Raw genomic sequence first — 14,446 nt, forward strand, 5'->3', positions numbered from 1 at the left:
TCAGTGACAACTTTTCTAGTTATATATAGTTCACTAGTATCCCTAATAAAGTGTTAGTTAGACTTAGTTTAATTGTTCCCTGGTGATGCCCTCACCAGGGTTTAAACATTATCTGTTGTGTGGGGGAATGATCCCCAACAACAATCCCCACACATGGCGCTTGTTATGCCTACGCGATGCCCATGGCAAAGAGCAGTGTTTGATTTGCAGATTGTTCATGAAACAGACTCAAGTTGCGGGGATCTTCATCTGAAACAACACCTGCTCTAACAGGCCATGTAGCCTGTTTTGGCACCAAGGCCCTCATCAGATTGCAGGTCACCCTCAGATTTGGAGAGTGCTGCTGCTTTGCATCCTGGAGCTGGCACATTTCCAAAGAAGGAGAAATTGTTCCTCATCAAGTGCACCGAGGAAAAAGTCACATAAGACCAACGGAGGCTGATCCAGGTCCTATGGGGACTCGTCTCCCACCTCCAGAAAGCATGTGGATCAGCATGGGGTGAATACTGGTGTGTAGGATAGAGCAGGACCAGTCACCCACTCCCCAGCACTGTGCACAGAGGCCAAACACCCTGTATCGTTGAGTCCAGTTCCAGCCCTGGGCGTCCGTTGAGTCCAGTACTGATGAGGGCGATGCCAGCACCAGCTGCTTCCATGCCGGTGGTGTATCAGGCAGCAGCAGATCACCTCTACTTTTCTGTCCCAACCTCTCCCTTGGTTCAGGACTTTGGCAGGGCTGTGCCCTTTATAGCCCCATTGGCTGTGTGGGCTGTTGAACTTATGGATCTGTTGATGCTGCACCCCGATATTTCCCTTCTATACACAGTGGAAATGGGGTTGGTACTGTACTTGGCATGAGGGACCTCCTCAGCACCTAGAACATCTTTGGTACCCCCTGTGGCTGGAAATGCCCATGTTGCCATAGCAACAGTCACCACTTTCCACTTTGGCACCATTAGTTACTTCGGTACTGATGACGACTTCAGGATCAACCTTGTTCCATCATTCTGGGCTATGGACAAGTCGGACTGGCTGCTTGCACTATCAGGGCTGGCCCCACGGCTGTCTCCCAGGTCTCCTCGGCGTCTGAGGTTGAATCTTATTCCTCTTGCTTTCCATGGCCTGAGCGAGGGGCGTTCATGGAGTGCTATGGGTATCAAGATTGGTGCCTGTCTCGTGGTTGGGACAGGGGCCCCTGCTCCGGCACCTACTGGCTACCAATGCCCTAACCATACCAATGGCCTTCCGGGGGCCACTGCTCGGACATATAGATCCCACGCCTCATGCTGCTTGAAGTCGAGATCATTGGCCAGGTCTGTAGCAGTGACCATCGATCTGCCACAAGTCTTGGTACCGGTGAACCTTCCCCTCGAGGAGCCTCCAGATTCATCCTGCCTGGGCCTGTCAGCCTTGGAGCAGGATTCAGCTCTGGCACAGTTAACTGCCTCATTCTCATCCCTGGACAATTCCACGGTGCCAGGCTCTTCCTCCCCTTCGGTACCGCAGGATTTCAAGGTGCACTAGGACCTGTTGGGGTGCATAGCCGTTTCCCTAGGTATTCAAGCGGCATTCCTGTGGGAGAACAGTCACAAGTTAGTGGATATCCTACAGCCATCTGTCCCTAGAAGAGTCGCCTTCTTTATTAATGATACGCTCTTTGAGCCTGCTAAGGTCCTTTGGAGCACCCTGGCTTGGCTACTGCCCGTAGCTAAGTACATGGAAAAGCGCTACTTCATTCCTACGCACGGATTTGTGGGTTTTTATTCTCATCAAGCCCCAAATTCCTTGGCAATAACTAGTGAATGATGGAGCCTGACAGGGCAGGTTTAAGTCCACTCCCATGAAGAAGGATTCTAAGTGACTGGGAGGGGTGCTGGAACAATTGGTACAGTGGGGGTGCTGAGAGCCATTGAGCCAAACAGTAAATCCTGCATATGACAGAAACCACTTCAAGCCAGGGGTGTGGCAGCACCCCTACTTCCAGTACCTATGGTGACTGGACCTGATGGTCAGGCAGATTTACACCTCCTCTTCCTTGCAAATGCAAATTGCTAATCAGCAGGCACAACTGTCAAAGTACAACTTTGTCACCTGGATGACTGTCTAAATTCACAGACCAGCTGCCTGAGACCTGGAGGGGGGGAATTCAGGCATTTGTCACCAGCAGTGTTCCAGTTGTCACTCCTTTCCACCCTATCCCTTCCATGTGAGGCCAGGCTGGCCTGCTTTCACAACGTTTGGGGTTTGATCACCACCAACAGCTGGGTCCTAAGCACCATCGGATCAGGCTGTGCCATCCAGTTCATTCTACTCCTCCCTCTCTGTCCCTATTCAGGGACCCCTCTCACAAGATACTGCTCCTTGAGCAGGTTCATGCTCAGCTCGTATTGGGAGTCGTGGATGAAGTTCCATTGGATCACTGGTGTCAGGGTTTCTGTTTCTGGTACTTTCTGGTGCCCAAATCCAAGGTAGGAGTAAGACCTTTCTCAGCATTTGTGGCCTCAACAAATACATCAGATACCTGAGGCTCCGAATGGTCACTCCATTGACTATCCTCCCCCCATTGTCTCAGAACAATTGGTTTGCTGTCCTGGATCTTCAGGATGCCTACTTTCATGTGGCAATTTTGCCAAGCTACAGAAAATTCCTTTGATTTGTCGTAGCGGAGAGCCATTTCCAGTGTACGGTGCTTCCCTTTGGCTTCTCTTCTTCCCCTCAGATTTTTACCAAATGGCCATCGTCATGGCATATCTCAAGAAGAAAGGGATCCACATCTTCCTGTATCTAGATGACTGGTTACTGAGGGGCAGATCCAGATAGGAACTCATTTCTCATATCAGCTCCACCCTGCGCTTGTTCAACCCTCTGGTCTCATCCTAAACAATGGAAAGTCAACTTTGGTTCCCACTCAGAAAATAGAGTTCATTGGGGCCCTAATAGACTCTACCAATTTGAGAGCACTTCTGCTGACCAACAATTTTTCAGGCATTTGCCACCTCTGCCTCAGTCTGCAATCTCAGCCTTCCACGACAGTTTGGATGTGCCTGGGACTTTTGAACTGCATGTCAGCTTGAATGCAGGTGGACCAGTTCACAAGGCTGCATCTTTGCCCTCTCCAAATGTGGCTCAGGACAGTTTACTGCCACTCTTCACTCCTTGGACAGATTTGGCCGTCTTCCTCCACTGGTCCTGGATTCCTTACAGAGTGGACATGTCTTGAGAATGTTGGCTTGTCAGGGCATTCTTTTTGTCTTACGAACCAGGACTGTTATCACCAATGCCTCCCTGATGGGCAGGGGAGCACATCTGGGGTCGCTGAAAGTAGTCCAAGCAGAGTCCTCTCTGAATGTCAATGTGCCGGAGGGTCAGGCCATTTACAACGCGTGTCACGCTTTTCGGGCCCATATTAGGGGTGCAGTGGTTCATATTTACCAACAATACTACTACAACGTATTATGTGAATAAGCAAGGAGGAGCACACTCAAAAGTGCTCTGCCAAGAGGCAATCAGGTTGAGGCAGTTTTGCATTGAGGAGAGTATCCCTCCGATGGGTGAACACTTGGCGCAGGGTCTAGAATCATCTCAGGGACCATCTCTGCAGGAATTTTTTTGCTGAGTCACGAGTAGTCTCTGAAGATAGCATCTTCCATACTATCTTTGCAACCTGGAGTGTTCAATGATCGGCCTGTTTGCTATAAGGGACAACAGGAAAAGTCACCTGTTCTGCTCTCAAGGGGGGCCTCAGACTGGGCTCCCTGTCCAATGCCTTGCATCTCAGCTTGCAAGTAGCTCTCTTCTGTGCTTCTAGTAGTTTTATAAGAGAAATCAGACTTTCAAGGCTGATTTTAAATTATTTAATATACCTTAGCAATCATTCAGTGCGATGGTCCCTAGAGAAGGTGTTTTCAAACTTCCCCCACTTGGGACCCCAAAACCCGGTGCAACTTCTTATGATCCAGTCTCACAATCCCTTGTGGTCGCAGGAGAAAATGGTGGCTGATTTGGGGCAAGGGGTGCTAGATGGAGTGACTTTCTACTGGCTGTGGTACAGACCATGAGGCAAGTGCTGGTTGGGTTGGGGATCCGTCTTCTGGTTGGGAGACCACATGTATTTGAGTTTGCTATTAGGGTTGCCAAAAATTCAGTGTCTTGTCATTGCCAATCACATTAGCTGAGCAGTGAAACTTGGTAGTGAATTTTCTGTTTCTGTACTAATGTGAAATGTTGACAGTATAGTAGTATAACCATGTTAGAAATGTGAGCTTAATTTGATGCGGCATCAAGTCTACCCACAGGCATAAGCCTTTGTTATTCCGTCTAAACATTTTTAGCTTCTTAGGGAAGGCTTTTTGTAAAGTGGGTATACGTTATTCAGGACAGACTGTCTGCATGAAAACTTATGTTGAAACGTGATTATGATACAGACTAGTAAATGGAAAATCAAAGAGACTTGTAGAAATTTGATCTCTCCTTGGTCTACTTGCCACCTACTAAAGTAAATGTGATCAAAAAGCATCTGCTTCAATGTTCATGCTAGGAACCATTGTCGCTAAAGGGACAAAATCGGGACATTGTCGCTGAAGCAGGCGGTAGGTAAGCTGGGGGGTGGGGGGGAGGAGGAGGCGCGGCCCAGTCTGGCCCCCCCAACCGAGCGGCTCCCTCCGGCGGCCGGCCCCGGCCCCAGCGTCTCCAGCCTGGCTCGGCTCCTGGGGTGCCGGCCCCGGGCCAGCCCCCGGCCCAGCACCCCCGGCCCAGCACTGCCGGCCCCGGCCCGGCCCCGGTCCAGCACCCCCGGGCAGCACCCCCGGCCCAGCCCTGCACCGCCGGCCCCTCCCTATTTTCCCGGACATGTTCGGCTTTTTGGGATTTCCCCCCGGACGGGGATTTGAGGCCCAAAAAGCCGGACATGTCTGGGAAAATCCGGACGTATGGTAACCCTAACTTAGCTAAGGGCTTCCTCTCTGTTTATTCAGTCACACAGATCCTCTGCACCCGTGCCCTGGCACAGAATCTAAAACAGTGGCTCTCAAACTTTTTTTACTGGTGACCCCTTTCACATAGCAAGCCTCTGAGTGTGACCCCCCCGATAAATATAAAAAAAAATGTTTTTAATTTAACACCATTATAAATGCTGGAGGTAGGGTGACCAGACAGCAAATGTGAAAAATCGGGACGGGGGTGGGAGGTAATAGCCTATATAAGAAAAAGACCCCAAAATCGGGACTGTTCCAATAAAATTGGGAAATCTGGTCACCCTAGCTGGAGGCAAAGCGGGATTTGGGGTGAAGGCTGACAGCTTGCGACCCCCCATGTAATAACCTCATGACCCCCTGAGGGATCCCGACCCCCAGTTTGAGAACCCCTGATCTAAAACAAGGTGATCTCTACGAGGAAATCCAGCAGCTGTTTAGAGGACAGACTTGTGGGAAAGGGTAGAGTGGGAGGAGAGTTTCATTCCTGAACACTATAACAAAGTTAAATTTAAAATAAAGTCTACAATGATATTTGAATCCAAGTCGAGGTACTTGATGGTGGAATACTAATGAGAGAGAGCTGCCCTTGCCCAAACAGGCACTGGAGCTTTGCAAAGTTAAAATGTTCTTTGTTTTGTCACTTGCTAACTTCTCAAGCCTGAGAGATTTAGCAGCTGGTATATAGCGACCAGTATGGAAAAGGAACGTGATGGAGAATTACTGGCAGAAATGTCTCGTTAATTGGGTGTCTTAATGCAGGAGGATAGCAAGGGTTCAAAACTGAGGAGGAGGCTGTAATGAACTGAAATCCACAGAACCAAGAAAAAACAAAGCATCACAGTATTTAGAAAAAGAATCCCATGACTGATGCAGGAGGAGAGCATGAAGGCTCAGTACTAATGTGAATCATAGGATATATTGTTTGCATTTGCTAAAACCAAAGAACGTAAGAACCAAAATGTCAGCCAGCATGAAAGAAAACCTCAAAGCATACAGGAGAAAATGCAAAATCTCAGTGGGTGGATCTATCCTATGTACTTATCTTCACAACCCCTCATAAGGCAATGAAGCATCATTATTATGCCTGTTTTATACATGGGGAAACAGAGGCAGAGAGATACAGTGGCTTGCCCAAGGTCATACAAGAAGTCTGTGGCAGGAGCAAGATCTATTAAGTCCTGGTCCAGTGCCTCAACCAGAAGCCTACATTCTTCTCTCTTTATTCCCCTTCTGGAGTTTTAAAGAGGAATAAAGTTACCAGAACTCACGAACCTCAATCGTTCATAATCACCTGCAACTACTTTCAAATAGTAAATCAAGTAGGTCTACAGACATAGATGTTACTACTTCTTTGCGTGATGGTCCCAACATGCATTCAACGTATGGAATAACACGGGAGGTGGCACAAGACAGGAGGCCCAGAAGATCGGGGTTCTGACCTTCGACCAGATATGACTGGCCAAGAAATAGGTGCCACCCTGTGCCATGGGGACCTCCTCTGTCAGTTGATCCATTCTACTGGCAATATTGGGGTAGCGGGAGCCCTACCCTAGACACCCAGGATTGGTGCAGGAGTCCTACTTGCCATCGCCTGGACACCCACAATGGGCCCTGTCAGAATATTCAGAAGGGAAAGGTGAGCCTGATCTGCTAGTTCTGGGAGCAATCTTGTCTTCACCAGATGAGGCGGTAACTCCGTCTTCTCTGTCTCTGCCAAATGACTTTTTAAACAAAACCAAGAGCTCATGCACAGAGTTGCTTCGGAGCTACAGATTGAGCTGAGGAAGTCTAGGAGCCTCAGCACAGTTTACTAGACATTCTGTAGTTTTCCAGTCCCAGTCCAGTGGCCTTTCCCCATCAACATCATGGACACAACAAAGACAGTTTGGCGCATACCTACTTTTTGTGCTCCCGCCCCAAGAGGGTCAAGAATGGTTATTTTCTTGCATCCAAGGGCAGAAAGTTTTTGTTCTCTTACCCACGACCCTAACTCTTTGGTGATACAGGCAGCTATAGAACGGTCCAAGCAACAGCACTCAAAGACTCTGCTAAGGGACACAACCGACTTGACTTTCAAGGGAGAACGGTCTTCTCTTCCACTTCTCTGCAGTTCAGAATCTCAAATTATCAGGCCCTCTTGGCCAAATATGATTTCACAAATTAAAATAAGTTGTTGGAATTTAAGGACAAACACCCTGAGGAGAATAGGGCCTGCTTCCAGGCCTTAGTGGATGAGGGCAGATTGGTGGCCAAAACTTCCCTCCTAGCTGCAGTGGACGTGGCAGATACTGCTTCTAAGGGGATGACTATGGTCACTGTTATGAGGAGATGCTCGCGTTTACAATCTTCAGGTTTACCTAGAGAGGTGCAAAGTACCATCCAAGATCTGACCTTTGATATGATCAACCTATTACGTAAGAAGACAGATGAGTCTCTTCACTCCTCAAAGGCTTGAAAACAATGCTTCATTCACTGAGAATTTATGCCCCTGCCTCGAACAGAAAACACCATAGAAAGGTGTATAAAGCAAGACTGCTGCCTCAGCCATTTTACCACCAGCATCCTTAGGAGCACAACACAATTCTAACCCCCAACCAAAGAGGTTTTTCGGATAGAACTGTAAAGACCTGCGTCTCTTTATTGATGCTTCTTCATTCCCCTCCTCTGATACATATACAAGATCTGGATGACCTTGACAACTGGAGTAATAGAAATGGGGTGAAATTTAATAGTGCAAAATGGAAGGTCATGCACTTAGGGACTAACAACAAGAATTTTTGCTATAAGCTGGGGATTTATCAGTTGGAAGTTATAGAGGAGAAAAACCTGGGTATATTGGTTGAACATAAGGATGAGTATGAGCTGTCAACACAATGCAGCCACGAAAAAGGCTAATGCAGTCTTAGGATGCAACAGGTGAGGTATTAACAGTAAAGACAGGGAAGTGCTAGTACCATTATACAAGGCACTGGTGAGACCGCATCTGGAATATTGTGTGCAATTCTGGTCTCCCATGTTTACGAAAGATTGAATTCAACCTGGAACAGGTGCAGAGAAAGGGCTACTAGGATGATCAGAAGAATGGAAAACCTACCTTTTGAGAGGAGACTCAAAGAGCTTTGCTTGTTTAGCCCAACCACAGAAGGCTGAAGGGAGATACGATTGCTCTCTATAAATACATCAGCGGGATAAATAACTCCTCTCCCTCCCTGGTATTTCAGTTAAGCACCAATGTGGACAGAAGAACAAATGGATATAAACTGGCCACCAACAAATTTAGGCTTGAAATTGGATGAAGATTTCTAACCATCAGAGGAGTGAAGTTCTAGAATAGCCTTCCTAGGGGAGCTGTAGGGGCAAAAAACCCAACTGGCTTCAAGACTGAGCTTGGTAAGTTTATGGAGGGGATGGTATGTTGAGATGCCCTACAATGGCAAATAGCCAATCTGCAACTGCTAGTAGCAAATCTCTAAAAGCTGGTGATGGGACACTAGATGGGGAGGGCTCTGAGTTACTACAGAGAATTCTTTTCCAGGTGTCTGGCTGCTGGGTCTTCCCCGCCTGTTCAGGGTCTAACTGATCACTGTATTTGGGGTTGGGAAGGAATTTCCCCTGGGTCAGATTGGCAGAGAATCCCGGGGGGGAGGGGCTTCACCTTCCTCTGCAACACAGGGCTCGGGTCACTTGCAGGTTTAAACTAGTGTACGTGGTCAATTCTCTGTAACATGAAGTCTTTAAATCATGCTTTGAGGACTTTAGTAACTCAGCCAGAGGTCATAGGTCTATTACAGGAGACGGTTGGTGAAGTTCTGTGACCTGCAATGTGTAGGAGATCAGACTTGAAGGCCAGAAGGGGCCATCATGATCATCAAGTCTATATGGAGGCTGCCTTATCCAATTTGCCAAAAACGGAGGGCCATAGCTATAGACAAATGGGTCTTACAGATTATTTATGGTAGCTATCTGATGGAGTTTCTGATGCCTCCTACCCACAAACCTCCTTCCTAGTTCCTTTTCAGGGATCACTCTGATGAGATTCTACAACAATAGATTAACTCCCTTCTCCTCAGGGGAGCCGTAGAACGGCTGCCAGGGACAGGGGCTGAGCGTGCTGGAGGGGGCAGGCGCAGCAGGAGGACACAAAGCTGTGGCTGTAGGCCCATGCCTGTGCAAAGCAGTACTTCATGCTTCATACAAGGAGGTGTGGACAGGTCACCACCCAGTTCCTTCTGAACTGCCTGCAGCTCGAGATGGAGTGATTACATGTCTGCTGTTTCTCAGCTTCTTGACTTTCTTAACATAGCGATTTATAGTTTTTCCTCTATTTGTTTAGTTATCTTATTTCTTTTTCTTTCAGTCCTCTGTTTTTGGTTCATAGAGAGTGTAACGCTTTCCTGGGGGAACCTAAAACAGTGAGCCATGGTTACACCTCTCTGCCTTAGCAAGAGAGCTTTGCTGGAGCTTAGATGGTAAGACAGTTCCCTACCGCACCAGTCTCTCCACCTCACCAGCAAAGTCCTTAAGACCCTGTTACCTGCAAAGCAAGGTTAAGACAGGCAATCAGTGAACCCCAGTTCCTGAGGGACATCTCTCTGTAGCATTCAGCCCTTCTCAGGGGGCCTTCACAGAAATTAAGTTAGCTGCCTCCCAAAGGACCGTATTTACACCACTCTGTTAGTTTAGCTGAGGTCCTACACATTAATATACAGCACTGATAGGGTTTTGTAATAAAACAGGAATAAGTTTATTAATAAACAACACAGATTTAAGTGACACCCAGTAAGAATAAAAGAGAAAAAGGTTACAAACAAAATAAAAATAACATGCTTTCTGGAGCTTAAAATTAATTTCTTTGCCTAAACCAGTTTCTCACTTACATCAAGCTATTATCATCTCCTGCCCTCCACCCAGGAGGCGCCAACATTTACAAAATCAGAGGATGATGTCCCCGTTTTCCCCTAAATTATAGATAAGCAGACTGGGAAATATAAGGGGAACAAAAAAGACAAAAGTCCATTGTCATTGCCTCAAGAGCCAGGAATACTTCTTGGGGATTCAGACTGCTGTGTCCCCGATGTGCTCACCAGGCTGTTTCCTCCACTGCTTGTTAGCTTAATTGGTTTGTTTTCCTTATATGTAAATGTAATTTCATTATCTATGGTTTACAACCCTGGACACAGACAGGTAAATCCACATTCCTTTGTCTAAGCCAGGCATGCTTGTTTGTTCACTGCCTCCAAAACATACTTTAAGAACATATTTCTAGAGTGTGTGCACACACAATTCTCTTTACACAACCCATATGTACTTCAAACAATGATATTCATGCCCAGTGGGTCACCAGGTTATATATGATACCTTACAAGTGGGTTTGTCAATTTCTTTAATTAGCTCAATCCTTCACCAGGGAATTGGGATTGGGGTGGGAAAAGAAGTGCAATCTTCCCTGAGAGAAAATCGTGTTTACAACCTTCAGGTTTCCCTAGAGAGGTGCAAAGTACCATCCAAGATCTTCCCTTTGATACGATCAACCTATTACACAAGAAGATGGATGAGTCTCTTCAGTGAAAATTGCCCTACCAATCAACAAGGCTTTGTTATCACCTGCTTGCATAGTCTGGCAAACATCTGCCACTAGTCAGCCCCCCTGTAAGCAGACAGATAAAATACTATATTCCAGCCCAGAGAATAGAGCACTCCTTATAAATATTCTGACAGCACCCTCCAATGGAGTAGCTATAGTGAAAGATGTTCCCATAACAGAAATTTGTAGGACCGCAACTTGGTCTTCTATTCATACCTTTGCCATGCATTATATCGTCTTACCTGCTTGCCAGGATGATGCTACCTTTGGTGTCACAGTCCTTCGAAACCATCTTGGACTTGCCTCCTCAGCATCCACCTCCTTGTTCTGTTTGTGGTTGGGAATCTCCTATGGTAGAGCGCCCATAGTGGCAGATGCTTGAAGAAGTAAAGGTAACCTTACAGCAACTTGAGTTCTTTGAGCTGTTTTGCCCCGCTAGGTGCACTCTAGCCAGAGGTGTCACTTGGGATATCAAGGGTAAAGTCTAATTGTTGGCATCTGAAGGACATAAATCCACACCGTGTAGAGGTCAAAGCATAGGGGTTTATTACACACAGCGCTGGCGGAGTGTCACCTGGCTTATTAGGCTCGGAGCCACTGTCAATCAATTGATTACAATAGAATATATAGATTTTCCATGGGCGGGGGAAGGTGACGGGGTAGGCAGTTTCACACCCTGGGATAGGTTTTGCAGCAAGACAAGATAGCACAATAGCCAATGGTTAAAAGGTTACACAATGTCTCCACCCATGGTCTCAAGTTAGCAAGTTAACATTGATTAATACTTTGATAAAATGATATTAGTATAAAATATATATGTTGAATTCTGATTTGGGGTCCATAGGAACGGAGCAACTCCTTTGATTGTCCGACAGGTACATGTCTAGGGGATAAAGCAAAGAAACAGTGAAAGCATATGGAAATAGAGATTGTCTCCTTTATGTTTTAAGGCAGGGCATTGGTCCCTTGGAAGGGAGGTGGAAGGATGCCATATCATTATAGTGACATGTGCCAATATTTCATAAACTCAAGGTTGAATCTGTGGGAAGACTGTTTTTCCTTCAGGAGAAACATAATAGGAACAGGGATCCTTTGATCAATTTGAAACATTGGATGAAACATAATTATTCAGTTATTGCCTCAACATCTGGCATTTCTACTGACCAAGCATATCTTTGCAAAGGCAATGTCATCTTGTTTATTCTGCTTTTTCTTAGCTAATCACTATTAGCTAGGCCTCTGATCTCCAGACCAAACTCTGGACTTTGGGTCTGAGAAAGAGCTGGCACAATCCATATACCAGGTTGTTATATAACATGCACATGGATTTTAACCCTTCAGCATCCTTTCATCTACGAGAGATGGTGGGAATTGCAGCCTATGATGTAGATGGTTTGCAATGTCTCATGTGACTGAATAGTCCAATGATTCCCCAAATGTTATCATATTGTGTCAGCTGTGTGAAATAACTAGAATCAGGGGCTGATATGGAGGGAGCAGGAGGTAGAGTTTAGGGGCTGGGTAGCTAGAGGTGTGCAGTGGGGTTGAGCAGTTTGGGGGGAAGAGACACTACCACTGAGGTGAGACAGCAGTAGGGCAACTGTTGAGGAGCTGGCTGGGTCAAGGGGGCCTGGGGAAGGGCCTTACTGGATCCAATCCTAAAACATGAAGTTGAATTGGTGGGTGGGACTGGCACTTTTCTGCATCATCCACCCTACTATGCACAGGTGCCCCCACGGAGCCAGGCTGGACCCTTTGTTCCAGCAGATACCTGGTATTGAGTCAACCTGGCCCCACCCCATTCTGCCTCACGAGTTACTAAGAGATGGTGACAGAGTTCAGGCTCCTGTGTGGGGCCTGTGCAGGCTCTGCAGTAAAAAAAGGCCTGGCAGGGGCAATGCTGTTCCCAGGCTACCACCCCCCTGGAGCCAGCACCTACACAGCCAGTTCCTCAGCATCACTCCTCCCACACAGCCAGCTCCACATCCTAAATTGGCATCTCCCCTACAGGCAGCATGTGGGGAGCCCCACCCATGAGGCAGTGCTGCCCCTGCCAGCTGGCACCACTAACACCCTGAGCTCCTCTGTTGCTGCACTTTCTTTATGGGCAGGGGGAGATCTGCCAGTTTGGCAACACTCCACCTCTGAGGCTGGAGTAGCACTACTAGCCAGGGGACACATGTTACTGAATGTGGTGGGAGTGAGGTGAGAGGGCTAAGGGCTTTGCCCCTCTCTGTCTCCCACCTCCTCCTTGGGGTACCCCTGGCTTTACCTCCTGTCCTCCTTCCCCTGGGCTCTGGAGGCTCTGCTTTGCAGTCAGGGAGGAATGGAGTGGAGGTGTGTCCGGGCCTCCTTATATGCCCTTTTTGGAGACATGGGATGCCGCTCTGTGCAGGCCTGCAGATGCCGCTTTGCCCATGGGCGTGTCTGTCCTCCGGCCCGGCATCCCTAGGCCCAAACCGTCTGGAAGAACTCAAGTTAGCGTGAGGTGAGGAGTAACCTCTCCTTGCTGCCACAGGGCGAAGAGCCCCAAACAGGGAAGGGCAAAGAAGCAGGTGAGGAGGAAGAGACCAACCCGGCTGGGAGCAGAGGGGTGAAGAAGGTGGGAAGAGAGGAGCTGCCCTGACACCGGGCTGGAATCATGCCCTGGAGAATGCCAGGCGGGCTCCCTAATCACTGAACTGCCCCCTTGGCTCCTCTTTATCTGGCCCCAGTTGCGGGCTTCCACCTCTGGCTGCAGAGGCACTAGAGCGGGTCTCAGCCGCTGCAAGGCCCGGCCTCGCCTTCGAGTCTCCCCGCAGGCAGCACAGACGCGGCGGCGGCGCAGCCACAGCCGAGGCGCTGGCTCAGCCCCGCCGCGAGACAACTGCCCAGCGCCCCTGTACCCGGGCTCCGCGCGGCCCCGCGCGTACGCACTAGGGACCATCTCGGGGGCGCGCGCGCGCGCGCGCCTCTCGGTCCGAGCACTGGAATGGGTGGAGAAGTCTCGTGAGGAGCGCGCGCCCCTGAGAGGCGCTTGCAGGGTCTGAGGCTGCGGCAGGGGGACTTTGGCTGGGGGCGGCGCCCAGGCTCACCTCACCCCACCCCCGCCTGCAGGGCGCGGACCGGCCAGTGGCCGGCCGGCTGTGCCCTGCACAGGCCTGGGACAAGTGCTGAGCCGGCCCGCTGCCCCCAGGGTGGGGAGTAGAAAAATGCAGCGAGTGATCTGCGTTAACCAGTAACAGAGTCAGGGGCTATAAGTGCTTAGTCCTCGCTGAGGCTGCAGCCAGCGCCGGAGCAAAGAAACCCACCCAGTTCTTGTGTCTTCCTCCGAAGCAGGTACCGGGAGGGGTCTGGAAAGGGGCCGATCCCTAGCCCAGGGCTCCTTCAGACGGGGGGTTTGAGTGCAGCAGGCAGCGTGCTTGGCCAAGGCAGAGCGACTGCATTCGTGTGCGTGTTTCCCCCAAGGGACTTCTTCATTTTAACGGGCTGTTGTTTCGCGGGACCGGGGTTAACATGCGAGCCGTGAGTGGAAGTTAATCTTACAAGTGCATCAGATGCTGGGCGTGTAGTAAATGGAAAGGTGAACGGGGAAGCCAGCCGTGTGCTGCCGGGATGCGGTGACTGTTTGCAGTGCTTTGCCCAGCAGTGAGTTGGAAAGGTATTAAATGTGGCATTCAGAGTTAGGACATAAAACGTTGCCTCTCTGAAACATGTTTGAAACTTAGTATTTTCCTTTGCCAGCTGCAGCTTCTCTCTTGTCTGATTTGCCTTTGCAACTTTTGAGACCTTGAGACATGAAAGACTTATCTTATGCAAATATTGTACTACAGGTTCTCCTGCTGTGGCTGAGATATAATGTCAAAAGATAAACATTTATGTCTAAACTTTTACATAGCTATGTAGAGAA

Source organism: Terrapene carolina, unplaced genomic scaffold (assembly GCF_002925995.2).
Source record: "Terrapene carolina triunguis isolate 2854851 unplaced genomic scaffold, T_m_triunguis-2.0 Scaffold25, whole genome shotgun sequence".
Taxonomy (NCBI): Eukaryota; Metazoa; Chordata; order Testudines; family Emydidae; genus Terrapene; species Terrapene triunguis.